The 20,518-nt window shown below is 38.0% G+C and overlaps 1 long non-coding RNA gene across 1 annotated transcript; it reads left to right on the plus strand.

Moving 5' to 3' along the window:
- The first annotated feature begins 5,547 nt into the window (after positions 1–5,547).
- On the plus strand, positions 5,548–15,194 carry LOC129060068 (uncharacterized). Its single transcript, XR_008526447.2, has 3 exons — positions 5,548–6,707; positions 7,404–7,546; positions 14,686–15,194. It is a non-coding gene; the product is annotated as an uncharacterized LOC129060068 (long non-coding RNA).
- The last annotated feature ends 5,324 nt before the right edge of the window (positions 15,195–20,518 follow it).

A 20,518-nucleotide genomic window follows, 5' to 3' on the forward strand; every position in this document is an offset into this window, starting at 1 on the left:
GGCTACCCAAGTCAGGACCATGTTCTGTGAATTTTTTAGTATGGGGTTCTTGGATTTTGCAGGAAGTGTAAATCCAAATTTGAAGCCGTGTGAAGATCTGGCTGTGGCTACAAATTCTTAGGGAATATTTTCCCTTCCAAAACCCAGGCCAATATAAATGACACTTCTTATTGTTTTCTTTTCTTGGTGGGCGAACTTTTCTAGTTCTTCTTTTGCAATGGATGTAGCACTTTCAGACTTCCTATTATATTGTTAGTTCTTTATTCCAAATCTTTGTCTCTCTGGGTGTAAGCCTTAGTTATTAGTAACTGCTGTGGTTAGAAGACTATGCCTTACTCGCAGGAAGATGGACACTGCCAAATCTTTTGGGGGTAACTATTAATTGAGTGCTGCTTAGTACTAAGATTTTTAGCTTCTTCTACCTGTTTTTCTTCATTTCTTGAGTGTATAACTGTGTTTATGTGGCAGTGTTGCATCTGGTTTCCAAGATGAGCTATAATGACCTTTATTTCCTGGTACTCACATACTTGTGTAGTCTCCTGGAAGCATGGTGGACTCCTGTGAGCATTGGAATGATGTGGAAATGACAGTGTGTTTTCCAAAGTTAGGTCAGAAAAGCATGGCAGTTTCCATCTTGGCTTCTCTCATGGATAACTTGCTGTAAGGGAAACGAGCCTTATGTGTTAGGGACACCCAAGCAGCCTGTGGTGAGGCCAACATGGTGAGGCCCATATGGGGATGAATTGAGGCTTCTGTCAATAACCAACATCAGTTATACAACTATGTGAGCGAGCCTCCTTGGCAGTAGATCCAAGCTATGCCACTCCTGACTTCCTGACCCACAAAAACTGTGCGAGATAATGAATGTTCATTGTTATTTAAAGCTATTATTAATTAAGGAATTCTATTATGCAACAACAGAAATATAATACAGGTGGCATTTATTATATGGTATCCAGCATTTAATGATGTTTCCAAAGAGAGTGTTCACAATTTTTTAGTCTACCATATTCTTAGAAACAGAAATATTGGCCAAGAAATAAGCACATCAGGTATTCTCCTGCCTCAAGTCTTTTTCACCAGCTAGTACCTTCTCTGGCCACCCTATCTAAAATTTCAAGTCTTTTTTTTTCATACTTTCTATTCTCCTTCCCTTCTTTTTTTCCTCTGCCTTACTACTTATCACTATTTGAACATACTAATCACTTCATTTATGTTAATTGTCTGTATTCCAACTACAACATATACTCTATAAGGGCAAGGATTTTAGTCTGATTACTTCACTGCCTCATCCCATGACACAAGAACAATACCTGGCAAATAGTTAAGTGTCCAGTAAATATTTGTGGAATTAGCAAAGGAGTAGATGAAATTTTAGCCTGAGCCTCAATCAGATTATCCTGATAACACCTTCCCCTATTATACTCTGCTATGCCCCCAAAGCTTTCATGACTCCCAATAGCATTAAGTGTGAGGCCCCAATCCTCCAGATTCAGGGTGCAGTGTGCCATGCCCTCCCTCCCATTTATTTCTACTTCTCTTAATGTCTAGACAACTCAGTTGGCTTTTAATCACTAAAAATTTTTGACTAGTCGAATTCCCCAAGTTTCCCATTTTTCTAGACAGAACTTGCTTTAGCTCAAGTTTAATATCTCTTCTTTGCTTCTTCAATCTTACTTAGATAGAGTACCAGTCCATATTGAAACTAACCCTTTCCAGATCTCTAAATGGAAAAAAAATCAGGGTAAATTTCACGACTGCATTTATTTACCTGGGTTCAACATTTCCTCCATCACCTCATCTAATTTTTTAACTTAAACAATGTGGATGCGGGTCCTCTCATAATATTCTACTTTAAAAATTAGACTTATATGCAATGTAACATTGGAAAACTTCAGAAGGAAAAATTAATACAAGCTTTTTAAGAATTGTATTCTTCTTTAGCCAAAAATAGTCTTTTTATGTTAGTTTAATTCCACAAAAGCAGTATGTTCATTGGTTATTCTTCACTAGAAAGAAAGGTGTGTTTGCTATTATAAATATGAAAGTGGAGAAGAATGCTAGTTTCCAAATAACAAGAATGTGATCTTATTAGACCTATTCCTTCCTCTTCTCTTACAGATTTTTGTTGTGCCAACACAATACTAATCAAAGCATGGCCATTTCTTGTATCAAAGGAATACAAAGGAATAGTTAATTTAAACAATATTGCCCTTAGAAATACTACTAGGAGGGCCGGGGACAGTGGCTCACGCCTGTAATCCCAGCACTTTGGGAGGCCGAGGCAGGCAGATCACAAGGTCATGAGATCGAGACCATCCTGGCTAACACGGTGAAACCCTGTCTCTACTAAAAACACAAAAAATTAGCTGGGCGTGGTGGCAGGCGCCTGTAGTCCCAGCTACTCGGGAGGCTGAGGCAGGAGAACGGCGTGAACCCGGGAGGTGGAGCTTGCAGTGAGCCAAGATTGAGCAACTGCACTCCAGCTTGGGCAACAGAGCGAGACTCCATCTCGAAAAAAAAAAAAAAAGAAATACTTACTTGGACACACAGCATGGAGGAGGAGGTTATTTCTGGTTCCTAGAACATATGGATGTTTTAAATATGCCACGAGCCTATCATTTGGCAGACTAGTCAGATCTCCACACGGCAACTGAACCCTGCCAGTTACACAGAAACTGCTTGGTGCTTTGAGATGAATTCAGCTGTCAGGGTGGTAGAGCAATGAAACATTCAAAAATCACTTGAAATTCATGGTCTACTTACCAAAATTGAATACATTTGTAGTTTTCCAGGATGCTTTTCATAATATAGAAAATTTAAGAAGAAAACATGTACCAATTTTTATAGTGTATTCTAATGATGAGGCCACTACTATCATATTTTCAAGTTAAATAGAACAGTTAATAGTTTTTACAATTCACAATTACATGTGAAAATACTAAATTCTCTTTTCTTTGAGATAGACATATGTTGTCTTTTTGAGACCAACTCTGAAATGAGTTTAGAGTCTGCAATTCACTAGGGAGAAAGTTTTTCAGGGTGTGTACAGGGGCAAACAGCAGCATGTATGTGAACCTGCTTGGAGGCAGGGAAGGAGCACAGATGAGCCTGCCTTTCATCCGTCCTTCTAACATGCAGCCCTGAGACGGAGCTGGCAAGCTTGTATCTTCTTAGCACATGGAACACATTTTGTTGAGTTTGTGAAAACCTAAGTACATGTAATTTCTTGGAGAAAAGTTTCCCAGGACACCTGTGCCTGCATATGCTATTCCAGTACTCAGGCTATTGTCTTCTAGGAAATATGAATTATATTAATTTAATAGTAATTAATGCAAGAATGTATATACAGATAATAGAGTAATAAGCAGTTGTTTTGAGGTCACAGGGACAACAGCCACTGAGAAGACAAAGAGACTCAGGTCTCAGTGGAAGGTGAGGAGGAGAAGACTGTGCTAACCTTTAGAGAATCCCTAAACTTGAGTGATGAACATGAATTTGGGCTGATTCTCTTTATTTTTATACCATTGGAGATAGTAAAGTTGTGGAAGGGGTAGAGTATTGCAAGTGAAAAGGGAAGGTCTACAAGACAAGACCAGAGACAAGTAGGACCCTATGCCTTCACATGCAAATAACTGAGTATTTATCCCTCTGGGCCCCTGCTTCCTCCACACAGAAGCCTGAGAGGAACTCAGTATGTTAATTTCTTAGGATATCTTTTGAAATATAGGATAAAAGAGTTAATTTCCTACTCCAAGGGATGGTAGCTCCATATACCTACTCATATTGCATCCAACATATCTTCACTCCTAGCTCTATCTCCTAAACTGTGGGTCCTGGAATATGGGTGCCTGAGACACTATATGCATCATACACACTCTGCTGCTATCTCCAAATGGAAAAAATAAATATGTATTGCCTGCCTACATATTACTCACTCAATAAATACTTTTTGAATGTAAAGAGTGAAGGGTAAAAATATAAACAAGGAACTCAGTCCCTAACTGAACAACCTCATTCTGCTATGAATTTTTTAAATTTATTTTTATTGACACATAGTAATTGCACATATTTATGTGGTACAGTGTGAGGTTTCAATACATGCATACATTGTGTAATGATCAAACCAAACCGTGGTAATTAGCATATCCATCACCAATTTATTGTTTCTTTGTTGCAAGAACACTAAAAAAAATCCTCTCTTCTAGCTATTTGAGATATAAAATACATTATTGTTAGCCGTGGTACCCCTACTGTGCAATAGGGTATCAGAACTTATTCCTCCTATCTAACTGTAACATTGCACTCATTGACCAACCTCTCTTCATCTCCCCTCTCCCCCTTCTCCCAGTCTCTGGTAACCACTATTCTACTCAACTTCTATGAAATCAAATTTTTTTAGGTTCTACATACAAGTAAGATGATACAATATTTGTCTATCTGTGCCTGGCTTATCTCACTTAACAATGTCCTCCAGGCTCATCCATGTTGTCACAAATGACAGGATTCCATCCTTTTTATGGCTGAATAGTATTCCATTGTGTATATATACCACATTTCCTTTATCCATTCATTTGGTGATGGGCATTTAGGTTGATTCCATATCTTTGCTTGTTTTGAATTTTTTTAAATTCTGAGGTCACACATCTATATCCATAATGTATCTTGTTGTACACAAGATTTAATACCCTATTTTACATTAGAAATTCAATAGATTAACTGGGTAAAATATTTTTATGTGTTTCCTTTCTTTGTGTATTCTGGCTATAAATTCACAATTTGTTACTCTATTGATAACTTATTTCCCAATTATGAACCTATCAAGTGTTCACCTTTTTGTTTTAAAACCATTTTTAAGTGGGGAAATGTTTTGAACTTAAGTATATGCAAATGAGAGTTAAGATTGTTGTCTGCTTTGGACATATGGCTTCATTTAGCATGTTTATACTTATTGAACTTTTGGGAAAATATAATTGAAGAGAAGTAATATGAACATAGAATACAGTTTACTTAAGTCTTTATAGACATCTCTAAACTCATTGAAAACAATCTATAGTGAATTTTCTTAAATGTAAACAATGTTGATTTTCAAATGTCAAAAGTTGCTCACTCAATCATATTCTTTCTTCAGATGGAGCCAAATGGTGTAGTCATCACCATTGTACAATATAATTTTAAACAAAATCTGAGGCTGCAAACAGAAAATGTCTCTTTATTTCTATTCTTCTTTAAAAGTTAAGTGTCAAGAGGTTTAGAAAGCAAATTTGGTGTTTCCTAATATTTTCTTCTTTGTAGTCCTTATTCTAGATATTCAATGTCTCTTAATTCTGTCATTTACTGGTTTAAAACATGCTTTTCAATATTTAGATATGCTATTTGCTGGACTAGTTGATTGTATTTTTTTCTGTGAAATTTTATATATATATATATATATATATATATATGTATATATATCCATTTTTTCCTGTATTCAATTGAATCAAATTAGATATCAAGTAATGTGAGTGAGATACAAAAAAATTTAAGACATTTAAATATTTTGCTTGGGAATAAACAAATAAGCATGCCATTCAACGTTTCAAGTTCTGCTTTAGAGAAAAATCATGGCATTATAGTTGAAATTAAAATGTGTATTAATTATGTGTTAGGTTTACTCCATTCTGCATGGGGTTGATTCTTTGAACATAAATATGAACATAAGTATGTTTAAAAATGATAATGCCACAAATACCCTCAAAACTATAAACCAGTTATAACAATTTTCTGATACACCAATGCTAAGATTATAAATGAATCTCCATAAGCATGGCTAGACATATCCACAGTCATGTACCTCCACAGGAGCCAGAAAGCATACCTCAAAGGGGTTAATACAAAGGTGGGCCCGCCTGACACACAACAGGCTAGCGAACTACATCACAAGTCCGGTGTCTGGATTGAAAGAAGAGTCAATTTACTCATTGAAGCTTTCTATTGAACCAATAACCTGCTAAATTCCTGGGAGACTCCCTATTGAAGCTGAGAAGAGAAAGCGTCTTTATCTCTGCTAAACACACAGCAATCTTCTCTCAAGTGGGACAGCATATTCCAGAGAAGAAATTTCAGTTTTGAAGTAAAGGGAACCAAGGGCTACTTCCAGGTCAATGTGTTTGATTCACTTTTTAAAGCTGTTGTCTTCTTATTATTACCATTATTATTTGAGAGATGATAAACTTATTTAACCCATAATGCCAGTTGATATGGTTTGGCTGTGTCCCCACCCAAATCTCGGCTTGAATCACAGCTCCCGTAATTGCCAGGTGTGTAGGAGGGACTCAGGGGATGAATTGAATCATGGTGGCAGTTTCCCCTGTACTGTTCTCATGGTAGTGAATGAGTCTCATGAGATCTGATGGTTTTACAAGGGGTTTCTCCTTTCACTTGGCTCATTCTCTCTTGCCTGCTGCCATGTAAGACGTGACTTTGCTCCTCCTTTACCTTCCACCATGATTATGAGGCCTCCCCGGCCATGTGGAACTGTGAGTCCATTAAGCTTCTTTTTCTTTATAAATTACCCAGTCTTGGGTATGTCTTTATTAGCAGCATGAGAACAGACCAATACACCAACCAAGCACCAAGACATAAGGAGGATGTCATAAGAGAGCACATGTTCACACAGGAATGTTCACAAGATGTGTAGATGGGAGAGCACAAGTCATGGGACCCAGGTGAGTCCCCTTTGTCCCTGGGGCAGGGGAGTATTGGAGCTGCTTACCCTCAGTCACAGAGACTAGGATGCCCAAAAATATTTTGGGGGCAGGAGACAAATCACAATTCATCTAATCTTCTGTTATCAAGTAAAGTGCTTTTCTAAATATATTAATAGATGGAGACGAGAAAATCAAATCTCTGATCATTTAGTTTCTGGAGTCCTGGGCCAACTTTTGGTGAAAGTGAAAATAAATTGTGCCCATATTGTGCACCAGTCTGCATCTGAATTTGAAAGGTGTATATTAGAGCACCCCTACTATATAAATATGTACTTCCATGCCCAGATATATGGTGTTAATCTTGATTTTTCATGCTGATTTTTATCTTCCCAGAACATGGTGGGTACATGCAGAAAATCAATGCCAAATTTTTCTCTTATTTTTTGTTTGTTTTAATGGAAAAGTTAACAGATGATGATTTTTCATAGAGAGACTTTAAAAGGCAGGCCAATTTGGAATTTGTGAAATATAATTGACAGTCTCTTTCAAATAAATACTATTGTTGGATGAATGATTCAATCAAGAAATAAGAAACATGCCCTTTTCTGGAGGTTATGCAAATCTTTTTAGTATTTTGGTAAATTAAAATAAAAAGATAACTTTAACATATAATTTATTTGCTTGTTTTTGTTTTTCTATATTGAATTGGGGCAGGGTGCCACAAATACAGGTCAAGAGGAAGAGACCATAACCATATGTCATGAGAGGATCGTGACGTACAGAATGGTGATATTTTGGCAGGGAAGTCATTAGTGAATGTTACCGATCATCCCCAATTCCTCATGCCTCTTCCAAAGGTAAGTGAGCAGAGGATAAATGTGGGGAATGTTTGAGAAACATAGGATATGGGGTCTAGTTGCTGAACTGCAGAGCTGCAGAGCTGCAGAACTGCAGCAGAATGCTTCTTAATAGTTTTTTTTTTAAGTCAACCAGTGCCGTAAAGCACATGGAAAAGCAAAAGTGTAAAATTCTGGTCCTAGGTTCCTAGTGATCCTAGTGATCACGGGCCTTAGATGGCAAACCTGATGCAAAACCAGGGAGGGATGCAGAGCCAGGGAGGCAAGAGCCAGCCAAAGCACTAGTAATGCAGGAGGAAGGGAGGGGGGCGAAGCCTGGCAAGGAGAGAATATGATAGGGTAGCACAGTTCTGTCTGTGAAATTTTCTGGGAAGTTTGGCAAAATAAGATTCCTGGACCATAAACACAGGGATTTCTGATGCTGTAGGTTTCCTACAATGTCAGGAACATGTTTTTTTTTTTTCCTGCAACTCTGCCTCCCAGGTTCAAGGGATTCTCCTGCCTCAGCCTCCTGAGTAGTAGCTGGGACTACAGGTGTGCAGCACTACGCCCAGCTAATTTTTGTATTTTTAGTAGAGAAGGGGTTTCACCATGTAGCCCAGGCTGGTCTTGAATTCCTGACCTCAGGTGATCCACCCGCCTCGACCTTCCAAAGTGCTGCAACTACAAGCATGAGCCACCACACCCAGCCAGAAACCTGCATTTTAACAAGCACAGGAGGTTATTTCAATTGAGGGTCTACCAACTGTCTCAAGAAACCCTAGCTTAAGGGATCAGAGGCAATATGGCCTTGGTCTTCTGGCAACAAGGTGTACACTTAAATATTTGTTCAAGGAGTGGGAAAAGTTTCTGTCCTAGTCCTTATTCATGATCAATTTCTATCTTTTGAGAGGTGTGTGGGTCCAGACTCTGGGAGTTATGAAGCTGACACCATTCACCATTTGCACTTAGTTGTAGCTCTGATCATTTTTCACCATCTGAGGTAATAACCCAGGGAGGAGAAATTCCAGGCAGCATGGCAAGCCAGGAAGAAGACCAAGAGTCAGAGAGCAGTCTTCTCAGGAAGCTCTACTCCTTCTTCCAGAACGTATAGCTACATAATTTACATTGTTGTAAGCAAAAGGAGCACACCATTTCGCATATATTTTATTTATAATGTATCTTTAACATTATTTCATACTTTTATGAAATCTTTGTATTTGCATAATATGCACTTAAGTACATTCAATAATTTGAACAACTATACCACAATGTTGAGCATAACTTCTAACTTTTTTCTATGACATATGTTTGCAGTTAAGATACTTAATGATACAGCATTTTTTCTTGTTTCCTGGAGTAAATACCCACAAGTCCCAGGACACAGGTTGGGACACTGGTCAAATGTCATATATGTTTTTAGTTGCATTGCTAAATTGTGATAGTTGTTTCAGAAAAATGCAGCATAACCTTTTTTTCAAGATGATTCCATGTATAGTCAAAAAGGAGTGTCACAAAATCATCTTTAGAAGACAGTGGTTCCTAAGTCTAGGAATCCATTTTCAAAGCTTCTGTGACATTACACCAGATTTCTGAAGATATTTTTCAAGCATCTGGGATAGGGTGGAGGAAACTAATATCATTCCATCTGGACCTGCACATTTTATTAATTCACTTGGTTGTTAGAAATGTTTTTTTAATGGCTGGATGCAGTGGCTCATGCCTGTACTCCCAGCACTTTAGGAGGTTGAGGTGGGCAAATCCCTTGAGCCCAGGAGTTTGAGATCAGACTTGGCAATATGGCAAAACCCCATCTCTACAAAAAATACAAAAATTAGCTGAGTGTGGTGGTGCACGCCTGTAGTCCTAGCTACTCAGGAGGATGAGATGGGAGGATCAGATGGGAGGATCACTTGAGCCCTGGAGGTTGAGGCTGCAGTAAGCCATGATTCCATCACTGTAGTCCAGCTTGGGTGACAGAAGGAGATCCTGTCTCAAAAAAAAAATTATGTTTTTTATGTCTTGTGGAAGGGATAGAAATAGATAAGATTGGTCAGATCAGCTATGGGTGTCCTTCACACTATATTTCAATTATTTATTTATTTATTTATTGTTGAGATGAGGTTTTGCTCTGTTGCCCAGGCTGGAGTACAGTGGTGCAATCATAGTTTACTGCAGCCTCAACCTCCTGGGCTTAGGTGATCCTCCCATCTTGGCCTCCCAAGTCGCTGGGACTACAGGTGTGCCCCACCACACTTGGATAATTTTTTGCATTTTTTGTAGAGACAGGGTTTCATCATGTTGTCCAGGCTGTTCTCAAACTCCTGGGCTCAAGCAATCTGCCCGCCTTAGCCTCCCAAAGTGTTAGGATTACAGGTGTGAGCCACTGCACCCGGCCCATCACACTAGATAACTGCATCTTTGCTAAAACCTTTTGTGTGTTTTGTGAAGACAACTGCCTTTGTGACACAGCTCTACAGCATCTGCATTCATATTCAGGGACTACACTCAGCTAGCTCCTTGCTAATGCACAGTTTGACCAAAGTTGCCTATCATATCATATATAAAATCTTCCACTTGACACTTCTGTGGCCTCTGGGATTTTCCCATGTTTTGTGGAGAATGATTTCTAGAGTTCTCCAACAAGATGCCCTTATAGGAGAAGAAATGTTTTTGGCCTAGGGAAACATGTTTAAAAAGGTAACAGAAAAGTAATAGAGCTGCAGTTTAATATAGACATTGATTTATCTTAATGCCAAGGTGAGTCTTAAAGGGAAATTAAGGTAGTCAGGCTCATTCAAGATTATTAAGGCTAGAATGGCCACTGAGGGGGAAAAAAAGAAAATTGATTCGGAAGGAGATTTTAAGAATAAAACAAAAGAAATGTTTTGAAAGATGAATGTCTCAGTCCATTTATGCTGCTATAAAAAAATACCTAAGACTGGGTAATTGATGAAGAACAGAAACTTATTTCTCACCATCTGGAGGCTAGAAACTCCATGATTAAGGTGCCAGCAGGTTTGGTGTCTGGAAAGGGTCTGGTCTTTGCTTCCAACATGGCGCCTTGTTTCTGGATCCTCCAGAAGGGAAGAGCACTGTGTCCTTACATGGTGGAAGGGCTGCAAAGTCAAGAGAGCCTCCCTTCAATCTAAGTCCTTTTATAAAGGTGCTAATCCCATGTATGAATGACCAAGCTCCCAAAGGCCACCTCCTAAAGACCACACCTTTTAATATTTGTGCACTGGGGATTATGTTTCAACATGAAATTTGGAGGGGAGATCATCATTCAAACCAAAGCAATGGAGATGTAGACCACAGTAAAGGCGGTAGCTGCCACATAGGATGTGATCCAAGCGGGACTAATTTTTGTGAAACACATTAATGATCACTAGAATGGGCAGCACTTATGATCCTTATGAAGGCATGAGGGCAGAACAGCATAGTGATTGAAAACATGAACCTTCCGAGCCAGACTGCCTGAGTTTAAAACTTAGCCATACTTTAGTTAGCTGCGTGACCATGGATCAATTAATCTTTCTTAGCTTTGGTTTGCAATTTGTAAAATAATGATTATAATAACTACTTCCCAGGGTTGTTACGAAAATTAAATAAGGCAAGGCATAAAAAGTCCTTAGCATGAAGATTGGCCTCTAGCAAGCATGGTGTGAATGTTAGTCATTAAAGATGGTATGTATCATAATGGTAATTGGTAGTAATTGCCATAAATAGCACAGGAGCAATAACTATAATCAAGAAAAAGTTAAATGTAAAGCAAAATATGAACAAGAGTTAATTTCCATACCTTCTCCCTAAACCCCAAAGCTTCAGTAAAATTTAATTTCACACAATAGTAGCTGGGCACTGAAAAATAATGAGAAGAGGCTGTGTTCAGGTTTTGAAGAAAAGTAAACCAGAGAGAACCTGGGGCAGTCAGGGGTAAGGAAAAGGCAACAAACCAATAAGCAATTAAGTGTGGAACAAGAATCCAGAGTAAGAGATAATAACCACTCTACCAGCGTCCTCCTGGGGAATTGTTGGGACAATTGGAGGAAAGGCTAGATTCTCAAAACTACCTAGGATAGGGACTCAAGCTATTTTATTCAGATGCTATAGTAAAAGGTGGTTCCAATGTCCTGGAGAACTTAGGAAGATTTGAGTTATGCATATATAGATATGCATGTGTATGTCTATATGGAAAAAAATTATTGAACGATGTAAACCAAACTGTTAAATAATATTTATTGGAGAGCAGGATAACTGAAAGCTTTCAGTTTTCTACTTTCTACGTTTAAAACAAGCATGGACTACCTTTATAAACGTGAAAACATGAGACATAAAAATCAATGAAGACATTTTTATGATCATGATGTTTATGAATGTAAAAATCATAACCCAGTGATAGCTGATGGTGTTGTTTATAAGCTATAAACTTTGTCATTCTCACTCCATCTGCTAGCTGGTCAATAGGAGCATGGAAGCATCCATCATCCCTACCACATGTTCTAGAAGTCTCCTGTGAGAAACAGAGTAATAGCACCTCCTCATTAGCCACTAGAGTTTGACAATTGCAGAACGAGTAACACAGAGCTGGGCATTTCTTGGTTTGGAGGGAACCAGGTGATTCTCAGTAGAAGTGTCTCTTCCCTGGAGAATTCTTACTGTGAAGGCAATTCAGAATATGCCATCCAATGATCTTCAAAGTTCCACCAACAGCAGTTTCTAGTGTATGGTTACTTTTACCTTAAATTTGATAGATTAATAGCTCCAGTTTGTCAAGTCACAGAATGTCAGGCCCTTCCTTCTTATATCTGTCTGGAATTCCAAGATAACAGAATGTGTGTTGCCTTCAATGAGCCAGCTCATTGGTCCCTTTGCAACAGCAGATGCCCTGCCCTCAGAAAAGCCATCTACGCCTGCATCTCTAGCACCTTAAGCACATGCCCATAGGCACAATAGGGGACCCACAGGGTCTTAGTGACTTCAGTGTCATCTCCTGGGTGTCTTTCTTACCACAGCTGCCTTCAGGTGCCTGAACTTTAGAAGGTGCTGTTTAACTAAGATACGCCTATGACCATGCTGTTGGGGCCTGGCCTGTGCTGCCCTAGGGCACCTTTCATGCACTCACTGCAGCTCTTTTCTGAGATCCCTTCTGCAATATGCCTCCTGATCCCTAGTGTTGACTGTTCTCTCTGCCAGTTGGAAAAGTTATCTCCTCCCTGTGTCTAGTCCTTTCAAAGAGAAGTTACCACAGCAGAGAAGCAGACTCAGTGGCAATTCTTTCTGCTCTTCTCTTTCCATCCCAGGGCAGCCTCATGTCGTAAAACAAACCATCAAACCACTGTTCTCTCCTTATGCTCAAGCACTGTTGATGAGTCTAATATCCACTTCAATTATGACTAGGGATTTTTCTCAAAGGGCCCTGTTGTCCCTCCCTGCTATCTGTCTTCCTTCACTTCTACACTCTCCATCCCTCTCACCCTACTCAATCTGGCCATTGGCATATCTCCTTTTAACTAAATCCAAACTCTGAACTGACTGCAAGGTTTTTTGTAGGGATGGCATGCTAATGAGTGCATGTGGCTAATTGCCTTCTAACATTCTGTGACAGGGAAGCTTTGACGCTCTGCTTGGCAATGTATACAAGACACCCTCCAGAGGGATGGCAGCTGTAGTAATGTTACAGGAAAGGGGTCCTGATCCAGACCCCAAGAGAGGGTTCTTAGATCTCACGCAAGAAAGAATTTAGGGCAAATCCACAGTGCAAAGCAAAAGTAAGTTTATTAAGTAAAGTGGTGAAAGAACAGCTACTCCATAGACAGAGTAGGGGCTTCCCGAAAGTAAGAGGAGGAACACGTCCACCCTACGTATAATGCTTGTGTGTGTGTATATATATATATGTGTGTGTGTGTGTGTGTGTGTGTGTGTGTGTATATTTATGTGTGTGTATATATATGATAAAACAATATCATGGTGAGATGTGCTCTGCTACAAGGATTTGTGATAAAGGATTAATTTTCTTAATTACTAGATTTCACAAGAATAAATATTATTATCTTTAAAGCAAAATTAGGAATGCTTTTGTTCTCAAGATATCAGGATATTAGGACACTCCCAAGTCTGGGTCTGTTGAGTAAACATTATCAATCTGTTCCCTTAACTGCAAACATCTAGAGGTTAGAAATACCTTTCTTTCTGGGATGCAGCCCAGCAAGTCCCAGCCTCATTCAAGATGGAGTCGCGCTGGTTCGAACACCTCTGACAGTAAGAGGTGGATTTATAGATTTACTAGGTTGTTAATGAAGCTTAATCTCCAGGGCTTGTCACTTGCACTAGCCCATTCTAAGACTTGTTGTGTTCTTGCGGTAATCATGGAAGAAGCACTGACCCTGACCCCAGCCATGCACAGGCAGCATGAAGTACAAAGTATTGCCCAGGCTGGGAGTCACCCTCTATAATCTGGGCAGTGGTACAGGGACTGCAGTAGGACTAGTAGGCTGTCAACAATACCTCCATATCAGCTGAGCTCCAAGACACAACCTGAGCCTCAGGACCCAATCTTTGACCTTCAGAGAAAGGAACAAGGACATGCCTCCCTGCCTGTAGGCCGCTATGACCAAGGATTAAAGATAATTTTTTGCTCCTCTCACTCCTCTTCTAAGGTACTGCCCAGTAGGAACAGGAGGCAGCAAAGATCTAACAAAAGTGGACCATATGCATAGTAGCAGCCATCGGTGTCCATAAGCCGTGATATCAAAGAGCTGGAGTTTTCCCACTTCTTTTCTGAGCACTGCCTGAACCAGAAACTCAGATGTGACATTAGGAGTAATGAGTGGTGAAGCTTCAAGAAAGCTTTCTGAACTTCCTTTTCCATCCATTGTGCTAGAGAGAAAATTGAATTATATTTTCAATCTCTCTAGAGAAAATGTTATAAAATTTTTCATATGAGGAGATAATCAAAGTGTACAACCCAAAAATGTAGAAAACAATTGTTACAGAGGTGACAGGCAGTTAATTAATAACTTATTTTTCTGGATTTTGTGATGTTTGTGCTATTTGTGTGCTTTTTAAAAAACGTTGCATTTTGTGATTTCCTCATTTTAAATACTTATTTTCATAGCTAATTTTGCATTAATAATTTCGTGTTCTTTTTCTTAAACAAGGCCCACCCATCTAGCTCTGGTCTGTCCAACACAAGCTGATGTCTGGCTCCCATTTGGGCTGTTATGTATTGAAGGCTAACCTTTCTGGGACGGACGCAGAAGGCACATCTCATCTTTATGAGGTCCAAGTTAATTAAATCAATTGATCATAAATGTAAAGATTTATATCTGAACTCTCAAGTCTCTTTCATTGATCTGTGCCAATTCCTGTGCCAATAACACACTTTCTCAATTCCTATGGCTTTATAGTAAATTTTGAAATCAAATGTGTAAGTCCATCAGTGTCAGTCTTTTTATTCAGAATTATTTTGGCTACTCTATGTCTTCTGCATTTCCCCATAAATTCTAGAATCAGCAAGTCAATTTCTACAAAAATTCCTATTGGGATTTTGATAAAGATTGAGTGGAATTTGTAGATCCATTTGGAGATATTTGCCATCTTGACCATATTTAGCTTTCAATCAATAAATACAAAATATGTCTCCAGACATTTAGATACCTTTTGATATCTCTCAGCAATATTTTATAGTTTTCAGTGTACAGGCCTTACCCTTCTTTTGTAAAATTTATTTCTAAAAGTATTATACTTTTTTGATGCTGTGAATGAATAATTTTTTTCTTAATTTTATTTGTAGAATATTCATAAGAATAAAATTTTCTTAATTTTATCTGTAGAATGTTCATTGCTGGTATACAGAAATATAACTGATTTTGTATACTGACCTTGTATCCTACAACTTTGTAAAACTCAGTTAATCTATTTGCTTTTTTGTAGACTTCTGATTCTCTACATAAACAGTCATGTCATCTGCAAGTAATGAGTTTTACTTCTTCGTTTCTCATCCAGATACCTTTCGTTTTCTTACCTTATTGCAATGGCTATAATCTCAATGACAATGTTAAATAAAAGTAGTAAGAATGAATATCCTTTTCCTATTCTCAACCTCAGAAGCAAAGCACCTTGTTTTTCACCATTATAGATGATGTTAGCTTTGAGTTTTTTGAAGATACCCTTTATCAATCAAGCTGAAGAAATTTCTTTTCTTTCTAGTTTGTTGAGAGTTTTTATCATGAATGAGGATTGGATTTTGTTAAAAACATTTCTAAATCATGTGGGTTTTTGTTTTATTGTATTAACATATTACATTAATCACTTTCAGATATTAAATCAACCTTGCATTCTAACACGTGTTTTTTTTCTTTTTCCTTTTTTTGGAGGCAGAGTCTCACTTTGTCACCCATGCTGGAGTACAGTGGTGCAATTTCAGCTCACTGCAATCTCCGCCTCCTGGGTTCAAGCAATTCTCCTGCCTCAGCCTCCTGAGTAGCTGGGATTACAGGCGTGCTCCACCATGCTTGGCTAATTTTTGTATTTTTAGTAGAGATGAGGTTTCACCATTTTGGCCTGGCTGGTCTTGAATTCCTGACCTCAAGTGATCCACCCACTTCAGCCTCCCAAAGTGCTAGGATTACAGGCATAAGCCACCACATCCAGCTCCTAACATGTGTTTTTAATGGCTATACCTAGTCTTTCCTCATTTTTATCCTACTATAACTAATTTTTGTGAGCAAATACAGAGCTACATCAACTGGGGATCCTCCAAAACTGACAGTAAGAGACATGCTGTTGCATTTGCAGGCATGCCCAGGGTCCAGATAAGTATGCATAAATATTGTGTTGCCATAGTGATTAAGGGCATTCTTCCCAAGATGATTTGACAACAGCAAATCTTTTATAAGTACCTTCTCTAGAAGTATTTGGCAATGATCCTACCACTTCTCTGAATATTCAATAGAAGTACAGATGAAGTAGGATGGTCTAGTAATTAAAAGTATGATCTCTGCAGACAGGCAGGCTCCCTAGTTCAAATTCTGGCTCTGACATCTACTTGCTGTGTGACTGTGGGTAAGTTAAACTCTTTGAGCCTTAGATTTCTCATCTGTAAAATCCCTCTTTGGTAAAATGGGACAATAAAAGCTACTCCAAAGGGTTGATGGGAAGATTGCCACTAAATGTAAGTAGAACATACAGTTCAGTACCTGGCATGCAGAGCTCAACAAACAGTAGCAATTACGACTAAGACAGCTTCAACAATCCCCTCGGCTTGACTAAACTTCAGACAGGTTTCTTCGTGAGCATAGGCCCCTTTTCTTAGATCATTTACTTTAGAAAACTTCCAATTATAATTTCTTTCTCTATCCCTTTGTGAAGCAAATCTTCTACAACCCAGGAGCATCTTTCTCCAAAGCCTAAGAACCATGCCTTTGAAATGTAATCATCAAGAAAAATTGCACCTCTATTTCTTTGTATCTGTGGGAAAGGAGACGCCTAACTTCAGTAGGTGCCAATTAGCAAACACAGATAGCCTGATCCCATTTACCAACCTCACCTCTAGCGTCTTTCAGTACTTACTAACTCACCTCAATGCTTAAAATTCTCCTGTCTTTTGTTTCAGTGTGATTGAGTCCAATTTCTCCTCCATTGTGATAGTCTTGATCTCTTTTGCAATAGTCTTGAATAAAGTCTTCCTTACCTAACTTGTCCAGTGTAACTTTTCTTACGTTATAATGGTTATTATACGGAGAAAGAAGCATGGGTTCTCCTTCTAGTTGTTTCAGCTGTATAACTTTAGTCAATATCCACTGGAGAGAATTTCAATAAAAGAAAACTATCTATGGGTTAAAAGGGACAGGCACAGGGGGGCAAAATAAGAAGCACTGTGGTTCAGTTATAGTGTTCTCATTTCTTCTGAAATCCTCTAGTTGAGTATTGTAATTTAAATGGAACAACTTATCTCCCTAAAAGACTGATTTTGAAAGACTATTTTCCTTTCTCTGTTAACCGCTCCCAACCCAACAGCCATCATCATTTTTAAAGGAATTCTAAGGGCAAAGAAACTAAGAATCTAAGAGAATGTAATACAATTGATGACCCAAAGAAAAGCAGCACATATTAAATTGTGACTTAAATGCTATTCAAAACATAAAATCGTGCCATTGTAGTATGTGTTTGCCTGCGTGTCTGTGCCTTTATTTCTCAATGATGAATTATATTTCAATGACAAAGAATAATGCCTTCCAAGTAATAGTATCATTATATAAGAGACAATTATGCCACTAAATTTAGATAATTTAGAAATAGTCTTAAGGAGAGAAACAAAAATTAAAGAAAAAGTATTGAAATATAACGTAAGGAACTGAGATGTATTGTTTTTCCCAATGAAGATAATATTTACTTTTGCTTTAAGATCTAGATATGACAAATGTTTTCTGGTTAACAATTATCCAAAAAGAAAAAAGAATGTCAACTTTTTTTTTTTTTTTGCTCTATTCCAGAGAGCTCCAGAAGGTTTTTAGATTTAAAAAAGAAAACAAAAAACAATAATAATACTCAAATGTCATATTGGAAGCCTTAGGCAAGAGCTGTTGGTCTTTTAATTTGCTCTTAATACTATGATCAAATAAAAAAAGGAAAATTGTACATATCATTAACAGCTTTGAGGATGAGGGAAGAACAGATTTTCAAGCATTCTTCTTTATTTAGTCAGAAATGACTGGCTCAACCTCAGCCTACTTCTCTGAGGCACATTCCTACCAACTCTTGCATATTAAATTTTGCCAGAGCAATGGGCCTGACATGGCCTTTTGAATCACAGTGACCCTTATCCAACTGAATGTCTCCTCCAATCATGTTTAATGTACACCAAGCATTCTACAGTGCCAAGATTAAGACCTGCATTGTTTTTTTAAAACCCACATTACCTTGTCTTTGTGTAAGAGAAAGATATATTTAGGATTGAAGGGTGCTTCTTATTAGACCTATTCAGGAAGAAAATAAGTCTAGAGGAGCCAAACTCAAAACATATTCTTCACCATACATAATCAAATTCCTCTCAGAAATAATGTTCTTCTTCTCCATCTATATTTTGGAAAATTACATGAAAATCAGTAGATACTTGTAATGCAATCAGTGCTGAATTATTACCCAGCAAGCTGAGTCTTTGAGGGCACCAGCAAAACAGAGGAATCAGGAATGACTAAGAAAAGTTTAACTTTGGTGAATTTATGTAGCGTCTTGAAATAAAATGTAAAAATGAAGCCATTTTCATTTCAGTATTCATGAGTTTTATAACATTTTGAAAAAGTAAATTTTCTTTTGAAGATGTTATAAATTACACATGGGGTTGTTATTACAATCTCTTCAGTGTTCAAGGTTTCTAAAATTCTCAATTCAGCCCTGGACACAAAAACTCTAAACACAGAGGGTTAAGGTATTAAAGATGAAAGCTAGTACCCTTACAACTATTTATATTGCAAAAGCTTTGCCCTCCTGCAAGAACATGCAGTTTCCCAAACAGTAACCTCTCTTTACAAGGTTATGCTTATTAGCTGGGATTTGAAGCTCAATAGCAACACTGTTCATCCATGGTTCAATTCAGATTGTAATTTCTTTTTAAACTACCTGACCCTTATAATCATATGGTGAGTTGGTCTGATCATTCATCTTCTCGAGGCCAAGTACTTGGTCTGAACACAGAGTCACTTGTGTTTCTGAAACCTCTCTGCATCAAGATGATTGGGGTGAAAAACTGTCAATTGAAAAAAAGTTTGAAAGAAACCTTTTATACAATGTTTTCATTGTCTTGTTCTTTTTCTGGAACCACAATTTCTGATTGGGAAAACAAAAGTCTTCCTAGATACAAGAATGAGGTTTTAAGAGATAATCTTTGTTTCTAATTAAGTGTGGAAGCTATCAACTATCGCATTGTCCCCAATGTCAGAATGTGCTGAATAAGATTTTGCTTTTTCTCAGGGCCCAGTATTTATTAAGCACTCAGCAAATGCTTGCTGAATGAATGAATGACTCTACCCAAGCTTGTGTCTTTGTCTCGAAGCTGTATCTTCCATCACAGTATTAAAATGTTTTTTATGAACATGAGCATCTGTCTGCACATACAGAGCAGCACATTCCACACATTGCCCTAATTGGATCACCAATTGGAGGAAAGTAAGTCACAAGCTGATTGCTTAGAGTGGGTTTTTCCCCATCTCTGAACCAATCTCTGAGGCAAAAAGAATGCTATTAGGCTGACTGATTTATATAAAGTAGTGCCTATCATTTCTGCAGTTAGGATGGAGTCAATTCCATCCAAAGCCAATAGAAGAGAGACAATACTCTAAAGGAAGGCCTAGGAGTCATGAATAACTGCCGAGGGTACCATAGACGCTGGGTTAGACAAGCAAGAAACAGTGACGATGTGACGTCTGTTTTTATGATGGCTCAGTGGAAAACTAATAAATACAACCAGTGTGTTAGAAATAACTCCCTATCTCCTAAGATACATTGGTTAAAAAGATACTAATAAGTTTCTGTGTGTGTAACATTTGACACCAGGCTTTTGTTTTTAAGTAAAACACCCTAAGATGCAACTTACTGTGTAGTGGAAAGAGTGTTAGACTCACTAGACATTGATTAGCTGACTGCCCTAGAGCGTTTCTTATCAGTCAACAAAACTATTTCCAGAGAGGTATGAAATAAAACAGTTGACTTTATGTAGATTATGGTTAATATCTTTTGCAGATTTTCTAAGAAATCTTTCCCTATCAGAGGTCCCCGAAACATTCCTTTATCATTTTCCTTCTAAATCTTTTATACATGCTTAAGAAATATGCGCATGCTCTAATTTGGGGGAACATGATCCTTTACGTATTAATTGAATCAACTTTGGTTACCATGTTGTTCCATTTACTTTTTTGCTGCTCGAACTAAAAATTGAATGACTTCAAATACAACATAATAGTTTTTTTTTCCGTTTTGCTGTCTACATTTTTT

Source organism: Pongo abelii, chromosome 5 (genome assembly GCF_028885655.2).
Source record: "Pongo abelii isolate AG06213 chromosome 5, NHGRI_mPonAbe1-v2.0_pri, whole genome shotgun sequence".
Lineage (NCBI taxonomy): Eukaryota > Metazoa > Chordata > Mammalia > Primates > Hominidae > Pongo > Pongo abelii.